Consider the following 12693-nt stretch of genomic DNA (forward strand, 5'->3'; position numbering starts at 1 on the left):
GGGCTTGTCTAACCACTGAGTTCAGGTATGGGATCCAAGGATTCCAGGAATGTGTGTGCGTGGTGGGGCTGAGAAGTAACACAGGTAGCAATATGCCAGGCAGTGGTCCTGAAGCTTCACATGCATGGAAATATAATCTTTCAAGGTATATGCCATTTTAGTGGATGAAACAGAGCATAGCTATGCAAAGCTCAGCATCAGCATTCAAACACAAGCATTCCAACTTCAGAGTCTGGGGTAGACCCGAGACAGATGGCATTGGTACCTCGTTGCCCCTCCAAAAGCCAGCTGGCTCCTGCTGCCCAGCCAGGTGATGACTTGCTTTGTTAGCAAGGGCTGACTCAGCAGTTCTAGAAACCTGAACAAAGGCATACAGCTGGTTTTGCCCTGCATACCCTATGGGCATTACTCAGGCAATGGCTCCAAATGTGAGCCACCCAGGGATCGTGGATGAAGATCAAGTATGTAAATTTCTTATACTTCACAATATCTCAATCCTCTTCTCCTGGCAAACTTGAGTGACTACGTCACCTTCACCAATTATTGCTTTCTTTTCTTTTCTTTTCTTTTCTTTTCTTTTCTTTTCTTTTCTTTTTTGTTTCTAGATATAATTTATTAAGATATCCAATTATAGGGGTTCCTGGTTGGCTCAGACTGTTAAACATCCAACTCTTGATTTTGGCTCAGGTCATAGTCTCACGATTCATAAGTTTGAGCCCCACATAGGGTTCTGCTCTGATAGTGTGGAGCCTGCTTGGGTTCTCTCTCCCTCTCTTTCTTCCTCTCTCCCACTCACTCTCTCTGTCTCTCTCTCTGTCTCTGTCTCTCTCTCTCTCAAAAATAAATACATACATAAATAAAAATTTTCTTTAAAAAGATACTCAATTATAGAATCACCCCTGCTTTCTAACAGTGCCCTATCCAGAGAGTATTCCTGCTTCCTTAAATGTCCTCCCAAAACACCTTGCTGAAGCCCAAATCCTCTGCTAACTATCATTTCAGACACTCTCTTACTGAAATACCAGGTGTTTCCCTATGGTGTGTGGCCTTGCTTCCTGCCCCAAGCATCCATAAACCCAACTTAGTTTGAATACAGCTGAATTCCAGATGAAAAGCCTTGAATGAGGAGACTCAACAGCCATGAAAACTAAAACCCAAGTCATTCGGAACAAAAAATACATACAGATGCAAAAAAAACCCTAGCTCTCACTTCCTTTGACGGCTGGGATGGCTCAGTCTTATAGAGTCTCCACTTCTTGGAGTGCAGGTCAAAGTTGTTCCAGATTTCTGTTTTGCCCTTGAAAATGTCACCATCACCACTGTAGCACCGTTTTACTAAGAAAGGCAAACAAGTCTTGTGATTCACTGGAAAGATCAAAGAAAGAGACTGTATTTGTTTTCCAGGCTTGTGTAGCGACTGATACGGATGACATTTCCATGTATTCGATAAACATTTTAAACTTTAGTTTTCAGGATATGTAAGCTAGTAAGGGAGAACATGGTGATGAGTGTCAGGTTTTGTAAAGGAAAGTTACATGGATGTTCCCTGTGGATTTTTCAAGTATCTACATCTAGATTTATCAATTGTACCTAATATTTTTTAAAGCATTTCACGAAGTTATTTGTAGATATAAACCCCAAATTGTAATACAGTATAATAAGTGTTATGATATACGTGAACCCAGACAACTGAGGAGGACAGAGGAGAACTTTTGTTAACATGGATAGGCCAAGGATACACCGAGCGTTCCTAGATAAGGTGATGCTTCTGTGGAGTTAAGTGGTCATTAGCCAGGCATGTGATCTACAAGGTAGGGCAGGTAGAGAAATCCACTTTGGTAAAAGAAAAGAGGTCAGGATCTTTGGGAGAAATTTCCTATAGAAATAGATCAGTTTGGTTCCCTTAAGTAAACTTCCCAAAGGCCTCAGGCTGAGTTAGTATGTTTCTGCTATTATAAAGCATGTGATGTACTTACATACCAGTATATTTTCTAAGTATTTGTTTCTTGTACTAGAAGGAATGTTCTGGAGCATTCCTGATCCTGATACCAATATGGTAGGTGAGACTAGGAACAGGGCTTTAGCGTCAGATAGAACTGGCACTGCTATTACATCCTACAACTTAGACAAGCATCTGGCAGCACAAAACAGGTGCTCAGAAATATTTTTGAATGAATATATAAAGTCACTTGACCTTTTTGAGCTTTAGTTTCCTCATATGTAAAATAAAGATAACACCTACCCCTGGAGGAAGAGAGATCATTGAGGGGCTAACGGAATAATCTAGAGAAGTAATGATGTTGGCTTTCCTTCAGGTAGTAGCATTAGAAACGGAAAGTTCCAAAGGAAAATGTGTTCTGAAGGGGGAATTTTCAGAGCCTTCTAATGAATTCAATATGATGGATAAGGGAAAAAGAGACTTCATCCTATTTGTGACTTTCAATCGCAAGTGTCGGTAATCAATTAGATGGAAGAGTCTGGCATTTAAAAGATCTGCATCTTCACAAATGAGAGGCTTTTTATCCTATAAATGACATTGAAATGAGACACCTGAAACTACCTAAGGAGAGTATGGTTTAGGAGGAGGAGTCCTAGACCTATCCCTTGGAATATTCCAATATTTAAGGCCAAGCAGAAGTGCAGGAGCCAACAAGGAAGACTAAGAATGAGTGGCTCTGAATAAGTGGCCACAACGAAGGAAAAGAAAAATCAGGAGAGTGCGCTATCCCAGAAGCCAAGGGGAAAAGTGTTGGAAGAAGGAGAGAATGTCTGATCACATCTACTATTCCTTAGAAATCAGGTAAGGCAAAAATAGAAAAAGAATGTGGCAAAGTCAGGGGCCTTAGGAATTTTAATCAGCACTAAGTGTTAGTGGAGTCCCAATGTGCAGGAAGGACAGGATCCCTGAACAGCTCTTGCAATAATGTTTGCATGGGGAGGTAAAGAAGACTAATAGATTGGTAAATTGTCAAGAGAGGATTCTGTGGTTCTGTCTTATATTTTATTAAAGATTGGAGGTATGGGGCACCTGAGTGGCTCAGTCGGCTAAGCATCCGACTTCGGCTCAGATCATGATCTCGAGGTTCCTGGGTTCAAGCCCCGCGTCGGGCTCTGTGCTGACAGGTAGCTCAGAGCCTGGAGCCTGCTTCAGATTCTGTGTCTCCCTCTCTCTCTGGCCCTCCCCTGCTCACATGGTCTCTCTCTCAGAAATAAATTTAAAATTTTTTTAAAAAAGATTGGAGGTGCCTTTGTTCCACATTAGAATGACCTGGTATAAAAAGGAAACTAACAATGCCAGAGAAAGAAGGGATACTTACACGAGTAGTGTTCTTGAGAAGTGGAGAGAAGATGGTTGACCTATGGCTGACACCTGAAGAGAGAGTTTATTCACCACCCTTGAAGCCAAGGTGCAGAGCTTAGGCTCACAGTGAATTTAGTGGAGGGACGGAGAAGGAATTCTTATTTCATTATTTCTAATTTCGCTTAGAACTTTAGAGCAAGGTCATTTGTTGACAGTGAAGGGGGCGGAGGGAAGCAAGATGTTTGAGGAGAAAGGGCAATGTGTTAAAAAGTCACTTTAGGGAACGGGAAAGAGACCACTAGGGATCTATAATAAGATTAGCAAGCAGCATTGTATGCCCATTTGAAATGTATGAACATGACTCAAAGTGAGACAAACACATGAAACTGTGTGCTTTGCTAAGCCTGTGTTTGGCTACTCGGCTGCAGGAACGGACTAAGTGGATATCTGGCTTCTCCAGTATTGGTATCGACCAGGCGGGTAGAGAGCAAGGGAATTAAAGGTGTTTGCAGAGAAAGTGGGAACATGAGGGGCCTGGTGGCTAGGGCCGGATAAATCTCTGGTAAATGAATGAATGACTTAGGACAGTGAAAAATTCCAAAGTGGAAATATGCATCATTATTGAGTTACTTACCAACTCTGTATCAGTGTGCCTTTTCTACTGCTATTGCTGCTGAACATGGGCAGCAAACACCTGTTGCTTGACATTGGGGTTCCCAAAAGCCCCCTCACAGCACGTGCTTGGGAATGATGCAAACGTCATCTGGATGGCTTGGAGTAACCAACAAGATCCAAACGATTCCTGCAAATACCTTGAGTGACGTTTTCAGGGATTCAATCCCAGCTTCTTCCTAAAATGGCTATATAAATTATAGGCTGGTCTCAGAGCCAGGGTGTGGGAGTGGGGAATAAAGAAGGTAAGAAGACAGAATGTACAGGAAGAATCCACATGGGCTACCACCTTCCTTTGTTTCTTTTGCTGCCTGAGGCCTCAGACAAAGGGAAGTCTGTGGGCTGTTCCTTGAAGGTTCTCTGGTTTCTTTCCTGTCCCTGCGTCCCAAGAACAGTGGTTTAACCACATCTCTCTTTTTGATAACACACCTTCTGGTGTGAAACATGTGAGACTCCAGATTCCTGTCTAGTCTAAAAATCTTTAACTGGGGCACCTGGGTGGTTCAGTTGGTTAAACATCTGGCTCTGGAGTTTGGTCATGATCTCATAGTCAGTGGTGGGATTGAGCCTGGAGTCAGGCTCCACACTGAGTGTGGGACCTGCTTAGGATTCTCTCTCCCTCTCGCTCCCTCTCTGCTCCTCCCCCACTCATTCACTCTCTGTCTCTCTCAAATAAATAAAAAATAAACATTGAAACATCTTTAATGGCTTCTGTAACCATCAAGAACCTCTCCTTACTCTCAACTGGTAGTTTTGCTTTCCTTCCCCAATGAATGTCTGTTTGCTGCTGTTTTTCTAAAGGCCCTTCTGCAGACACTGGCAAATAAAAACTGCAAACACACAGGCATCTATGTCTCTATTTAGAAGCATCATGAGTGAAAGGAGGGTGCCCATTGCCTGAGGCCCCTTTTTATTCCACTTAGCCTGACTACTGAACTGGGGAGCGCAGGTAACAGCTTTCTCCCAGAGCCGCCGAGCACCGTGACTGCAGAATGACAGCTGTGGATGGAGGGCTCCGAGCTGCCACACAAATACATTTGCGGTTCCCGAGGAAATGGTATGTGAATTGGGTTTTTTTGAGTCCTAGAAAGAGAAGGCTAAAAGGTGCTTAATTTATGGGCTTCCAATATATGAAAGTGTGGGTGTGGGTTCTTTTTTTTTTTTTTTTTCTGCTTAGAACCGAAGCTTCCAATGCCTGCAAAGAAGCATGAAGTACTAAACACGAAGCAGGAAATCTTGCCATTGGGCACAAGAAAACATCCTGTAACCGTTCTTCCTCGTGGAGACTCTCAAACGTGCTACTGAGCAGATTTGCAAAGTCTCTGTCTCCGGATACAGCTTCCGTGTGGGCCATAAACCCAGCGTGTCACCTTTCTGAGTGCAGGAAGCAGGGTCCCGGGCTCTGAAGCCTCCTCTCAGCGCCTCTTCCCAAGTTCACTTCCGCCTGCGGGTGGCACCAAGTTCGAATGTGCTTGTCCGCCCTTCTGAAATGCATGTCCACCTCGGACCACCCAGCATGACCTCCGTGTCATGGGAGAGGGCTGGGATGTGTATTTGCAAAACGTCTACCGTGCATTAGGCCCTATCGGTGAGAAAACAGAAAACGGAGATCCCAAGGCAGGACGAAATGTGCTCCAGGCCTAATTACGAGACACGCGGGCATCACCACCCTGCGGCGCATTTCCTTGAAATGCGTGGCCTCTTGTTTTCTCGGAGCCTCTCTGCCTGGCCTATTTGTTCCAGCTTGATGGCAGCTTTATTTAGGTGCTAATAGAAGCGGCTTGCTGTTTTATGAGGCGGTAATCCAAGCCCTGTGTGGATAACCTAGTCTTTTAGGTTGAAAGGTTTATCCCTCCCATAAAAAGAGGTAGATGATTGTTCTGAGAATCCAAAGTCTTCTGTGCATTCTTGCATTAGATAAAGACACGTTCCTATTCACTTTGGCAGAGGCCATGCAGGGAACCCCAAACTGGGTATGCAAGCTTGGCTGCCCAGCGAGCACCAGATGTGGGGACTGTCATTCCTTCACTATTGGCTGAGAGTAGAGGAAATCACCTGCAGTCATTAGAATGGCTCCTTTTCTTTTTATTCGAAACTTTTTTTTTTATAATGTTTTATTTATTTTTAGGAGAGAGAGAGAGAGACAGAGAGAGACAGCGTGAGCAGGGGAGGGTCAGAGAGAGAGGGAGTCACAGACCGAAACAGGCTCCAGGCTCTGAGCTGGCAGTCAGCACAGAGCCTGACGCGGGGCTCGAACCCGCGAACCGCGAGATCATGACCTGAGCGAAAGTCGGACGCTTAACCGACTAAGCCACCCAGGCGCCCCTATTTTTTTATTCGAAACTTTAAAAGCTTGATCAACTGTTCCTTTGGGGGAGAGGGGACTACCCCAGTTTAAGCACCAAAAATCCTGCATTCCAGAAAAACCCTAGTCCTGAGTAAACCAAAATGGACAGTAACCTTAGTTCAAACCTCAGGTGGAAGAAAGAATAGAAAGACAGAAAGGACTGGGAAGCAGGAACTAAAGCAGATATATGTTTAAAAATAGTTTACTGTCCCTAGGCATTGGAAGCCACTTTCATATATTCCCTGGTGGCAGAATGAGATTTTTTGAAAGCCAAGGGAAACAACCTGGAAGTCCATCAAATAGTAAAATGTGCGGGGCGCCTGGGTGGCTCAGTCGGTTGGGCATCCTACTTCGGCTCAGGTCATGATCTGGTGGTTCGTGGGTTTGAGCCCCGCATGGGGCTCTGTGCTGACAGCTAGCTCAGAGCCTGGAGCCTTCTTCAGATTCTGTGTCTCCCTCTCTCTCTGACTGTCTCCAGCTCATGCTGCCTCTCTCTCTCCCTCTCAGAAATAAATAAAAAACATTTAAAAAGTTTTTAAAAAATAGTAAAATGTGGAGCCTCAATTTCTGAAATACAAGGCACCCTTAGAAATTAAGGGTACATGTGTATACAACCATGTTAAATAATTTCCAAGATTGGAGATAAAAAAGAAAAATGTATAAATATTTTTATATGTTTATCATTTATGGAAGTAGTGTATCATTTTCTATTGCTGTGCATCCATGTTATTACAATGATTAGAATATACACTCATTATCTCATGGTTTCTGTGTGTCAAGAGTCAGGGAATGGCTTGGCCGGATACCCTCCAAGGTACAGTCATGGCAGCAGGTGGACTGTGTTCTCACCTGAAGCTTTCACTAAGATGCAGCTGCTTTTCTTTTCTTTTTTTTAATTTTTTTTATTTTTTATTTTTTTTTGAGAGAGAGAAAGGGAGACTCAGAATCTAAAGCAGGCTCCAGGTTCCGAGCTGTCAGCACAGAGCCTGACACGGGGCTCAAACCCACAAACCACAAGATCATGACCTGTGCTGAAGTGTGACACTTAACCTGACTGAGTCCCCCAGTCGTCCTAGGATGGATCTGCTTTCAAACTCATGAGGTTGTTGTGGAAGCTGAGGCCCCCCCTCCTCGGCTCCTAAAGGATGTCACACAGGACCTCCTGAGCCCGCAAAATAATAAGGAACTCAAGCAAGATGGGCACTAGAATCTCATGTAACTTATCACTTAATGAGGTTGGATTCAGTTTCATGTTTTCAGTTTCATTTTTTTCCACTTGCATTCATTACTTTCTTTATTAAAATAAAATACTGCACATGAAAATCATGGTGCGTCTTATGGCAGCATTAAGACTCTGTAAAGAAACTCTGTCACATCTCTTAGAAACATCGTTATGGTATATTGAATTGATTGGAGAAGGTATATTGTGATAAGTGGTCCATTCAGCACTAAAGAGTTAAAGCAGGGCAATTACATTTATGGAGCCCCTAAGGACACCAAAAGCGCACTGATGAAAGGGCATGGGAATGTTCTAAGAAGCAAACGGCTTTTTAATATCTCATAAATCCCCAAGTGATCCAGCATCCACTGGCATCACCTTGGAGCTTTTTGAGAATGAGGTTTCTCTTCTGACCCCAGACATCACTGAACCAGAATCTGCATTTGAGAAAGACTCAAATGCATATCCAAAGGTGGGAAGCTTTCAACTAGACTACTCCACACCAGAGTACAAATCACACCCAGAATAAGTCACCCACATTTTCACAGGAATGATCTACACAGGAAAGACCGTTGCAGTATTGCTTATAATAGAAAAACAAAGCAAAACAACAGACACAAAAATAACTGGAAAAAAAGTAATTGATCATCTGTAGGGGATTGAAAAATAAGTTGCAGTGTGTTTACCAAAGGAACCCCACAAGAAGTTAAAAGAAACAAACTCCAGCTACAACTATCATGGATGTATAGATAACTTGATATAAAGGTCAATCCTAAAAAGATAACAATGAGAGCAACCAAGAACAAAAATAAAAATAACCAAGTTGCAAGAAAGAATGTACACTATAAGATCATTTACGTAGAGTTCAAAGACTTAGTGCTTGGACACATACACAGGTAAGTGAGCATCAGAATGACAAACGCCACATTCAGGACAGTGACTTCATCTAGAAAGAGGCGAAAACGATGAGAAGGAGAAACATTCAGAGCATCGTTCATGTGCATGTTTCATTCTGGGTAGCGGATACATAGATGTTTGCTGTATGTTCCCCGTGTTTTTAAATACTCAAAATATTTCATCATAAAAAAACCCACAAATATCCAGGTCTGCCAGATGATACAAAAGTCTCCTTCAGAATGCGTGGACCGATTTCCAATCCCACAAGAAGTGAGTGGGGTCCCCTTTACCCCGCGTCTCACCCGGTCACGGTTTGTCAGACTTCTAATTTTTGGCCAACGTGTCAGGCCGGTAGGAAATGGCATCGTACTGCTGTTTCATTGGCTTTTCTCCCTTTCTGAGTAGGATGTGCTTATGGACCAGTGGCCTTCCTGTCCTGTGAGGGCAGCTTTGCATCCTTTGCACATTTTCCTATTTGTTTGTTCTTCCTTATTGATTTGTAAGAAGACTAATTAAGAGAACTAGGAATGCAAGTTAATGTCTTTTTTCTGTTGAAGTTGCAAGTAACTTCTAGAACTGGAGAGAGCACAGGCTAAGGGAGATGCATAGTGGGGTTCTCTATACACATGGGTCCCTCTTAGGTTAGCCCTCAGTATCGTAACTTCCCTAAGTGGACGTCTCTCTTTGCATATTTATTTACGTATTTTTATTTAAGTTTATTCTTTTATTTTGAGAGACAGAGAGAGAGAGAAAGCATGCAAGCAGGGGAGGAGCAGAGAGAAGAAGAGAGAGAGAATCCCAAGTAGGCTCCGTGCTATCAGTGCAGAGACAGACTCCGGGCTCCATCCCATGAACCATGAGATCATGACTTGAGTCAAAAGTCAGGAGTTGGACACTTAACCAACCGAGCCATCCAGGTGCCCCTCTTTGTACATTGAAAAATATGGCCTAAAATATCAGTTAACCAACTAAGTATATAGGATTAGCAAGTCTATTTGGTTCTCCATGGTAGCTTCATTTTAACTTGCAAAGCTTTCAGTTATATTTATTTTTGCTGCTGTTGTTACAGGGAAAAGAAAGAAATAACAGTGACATGAATGAGCAAAAGTCAAGAATTTCCTAGCCAGCCGAGGATGTGGAGAAATGGGCACCCTCCTACGCTGTCAGTGGGAATGTAAACTGGTGCAGCCCCTCTGGAAAACAGTGNTTCCCAGCCAGCTAAATTTGTATTATTATTATTTTTTGTCTTTAAGAAAATGACAATCTCTGGAAATTAGTTAATGGAAGAAATTCTTTTTTGTATTTCATACAGTACTTCTGTAGCTGTCACTGTTTATATCTTAAAAGAGAGACACTTTTTTTTTTTTAATTTAAAGCGAGAGGAATCAATTTCTTTAGAATGCTGGAAAATCCTTGTGCTTATGCAATTAGGAAATCTCATTCATGTGGATGGATGTTGCTTAGAAAATTTTTGGTTTCAGCCCAAGGAGAGCTGTACTTCCATTTATAACGGGGAAGGTAGTGTTGCCTCGGTGAGTGAGACCTATTGCTCTAAGTAATAATGGGCTTTCTCTCAGACCCAGAGTGTAAATGGGATTTTTAAGCATTGCAAAACAGAAATCTTACAGACATGGGTGACTCTGCTTAAATCTGAGGTCTAACCCTGTTTCCAGGACTGGTTGTCTTGCTCCAAGGTTTCAGATGCGTCTAAAGCCTTCAAGGACCGTTGGTCACAAGGTCAGTCATTCTCATCCTCCAAGACTGACCGGTAAGGGTTTGGTTTTGTTTATTGGTTTGTTGTGGTATCGGTATGAATTCAGGCGTTTAAACATCATTTGCTGCGTGTTCTGGAATAAATGTGTCCTCCCCTCAAATCCACATGAAATTCTACCCACTCATGCGTTGGTATTAGGAGGTGGGGCCTTTGGGAGGTAATTAGGATTAGATAAAGTGATGAGGGTGAGGCCCTCAGAATGAGATGAGTGTCTTTTTACGACTCAGGAAAAAGAGCTTCCTTCCTCTCTGTTCTCCTCCCTGTGAGGCACAGAGAGGAGTTGGTGATCTGCAACCCGGAAGGAAGATGGTTCCCACCAGACCTGCCCATGCTGGCACATTGACTTTGGACTTTGAGCTTTCATAGCTGTGAGAAATTCCTGTTGTCCGTAAGCCCCCTTTTCTACGATACTTCTGTCATAATAGCCCAAACACACCATTGTGTTTTATTTATTTTTTTAATGTTTTATATTTTTCTGAGAGAGAGAGAGACAGTGTGAGCAGGAGAGGGTCAGAGAGAGAGGGAGACACAGAATCTGAAGCAGGCTCCAGGCCCTGAGCTGGCTGTCAGCACAGAGCCTGACGCGGGGCTCGAACCCAGGAACCGTGAGATCATGATCTGAGCTGAAGTTGGACGCTCAACCGACTGACCCACCCAGGTGCTCCAAGACATTGTGTTTTAATCCATTGTGCTTATTAATGGTCGTATGTCCTCATCTTTGGCCAACAGGAACTCAGAATGTCTCTTCTGGTGCAAAGAGATATTCCAGGCTCATTTTGTGCATATTCTGAGCTAAGACTTAGGATAATACACTCCTCACAAGATCCCTGGTTCGTTTCACTATTTATGGATGACATTCTGGGCACTACAGATGTTATGGCAAATGGGTAGCCTTTTGTTTCTAAGCTTTTCAGTGGAGATAACAGAAAATAATATCATCTTTCCTAAATAAATACAGAATAAATTCATAGTAATACTTTCTATTCAAATTGAGACCTATAAAGTTTTCCTTTAACCTCATGGCTCTGATATTTGTACCTTCTTTCAACACTGTTGAGAAGCTCACTTAATTACTTGTTTGGTATTGTTCATAAAATGTACAGAAAAATATCAGAATACTTAACATTAACATTTCTTCCAACAAAATGATTGCTAAAAACATCTTAAGGATCTTTTTACAGTGCTTTTTTCCTCACGGTCTATACTGCTAGCTTCAGACAATCAATTTACTGTTTTTTAAAAGTCACTGGGAATAACTCTTCTCTGTGTGGTTTTGCCTCCAAATAGATATATAGTTAAGGTCATCCATTTAATTTTATTTAGAATTTTAAGTAATTACTTTTTAATTTATTTAAGTGTGGTTGAAATAATGTACATGGTTCCAATGTAAACTCTACAATACTGGGTGTATTCAAAGCAGACTCATTGTCTCTTGCTTCCCTTAAATCAGTCTGGACCTTGCTCTCATTATGGTCTTTTCAAAAGGCAGATCCTAGGGCGTCTAGGTGGCTCAGTCGGTTAAGTGTCCAACTTTGGCTCAGGTCACGATCTCACCTTTTTGACTCTAAGGCCTCCCCTAATTCACATGGTTTCTTTGTGAGTAGCCAGGGGCTTTTGCGCAGTCTACATACTGCACAACCGCACATGGCAGCCCTACCTGGCACAAAGTACTTTTCATTAAATACCTGCTGAATTAATTTAAAGTATCTCTAGTTTCAATATTTACTTATTAAAAGCTTTATTGCTGATTCTCTTTTTCTTTAAAAACTTTATTTTTACTGTCTTAGAGCATCCTTGAATAATTAATTTCTCTGAAGATGATTGAACTACCATATTTCCAAACACCAAACTCAGGCTTGCAATGTAACTTCATTTGGGAAGGCACACAACTCACTCCTTCTTCACCAAGATGTCTTCTCTGGTCTACCGAGAGAGGGCGTGTGTCCTTTAGTTGAAATTTGACTCTATCATCAGTTCTTTGAAAGGAATAAGTGGATAGTATGGGAGAGGACCCAGCTGGAATCATTCATGTCTGTTCTGTACACAGTAGGCCCTGAAATTCATCTCCTCCAAAGCTTAGGTATCTGGAAGCATGAAGTTTGCAATCACTGCTATGCAATTTGATCCTCATTGTTCCTTTCATCAAAGCACATCCTTGAGACTAATCTACTTCGTGGGATTCAGATCTACCGTCTTCCCCCTGAACACCCAAGAGTTCTGCCTCCCCCTGGGAGAAGACCATCTCCACAGACAGAGAACCTTTAAACAGTCAAGGAAATAAGCCATTTGAGCACAAAGTCTTTTGCTTCCACAGTGTTGAAAGAATTGTCAAAATGCCACTTTTTTCATAATTAAGGTTCTTTAAAATACCGAGATATATTTTAAATGCTTCGTCCTTCATTCCATCACAACAGAGCACTACAGTGAGAGCACAGTGCCCTTCACACACCACAGACTAGAGACGGAGCAGCTCTCTGACAGCC

Source organism: Crocuta crocuta, unplaced genomic scaffold, assembly GCF_008692635.1.
Source record: "Crocuta crocuta isolate KB4526 unplaced genomic scaffold, BGI_CrCroc_1.0 scaffold31, whole genome shotgun sequence".
In the NCBI taxonomy this organism is placed as follows: Eukaryota; Metazoa; Chordata; class Mammalia; order Carnivora; family Hyaenidae; genus Crocuta; species Crocuta crocuta.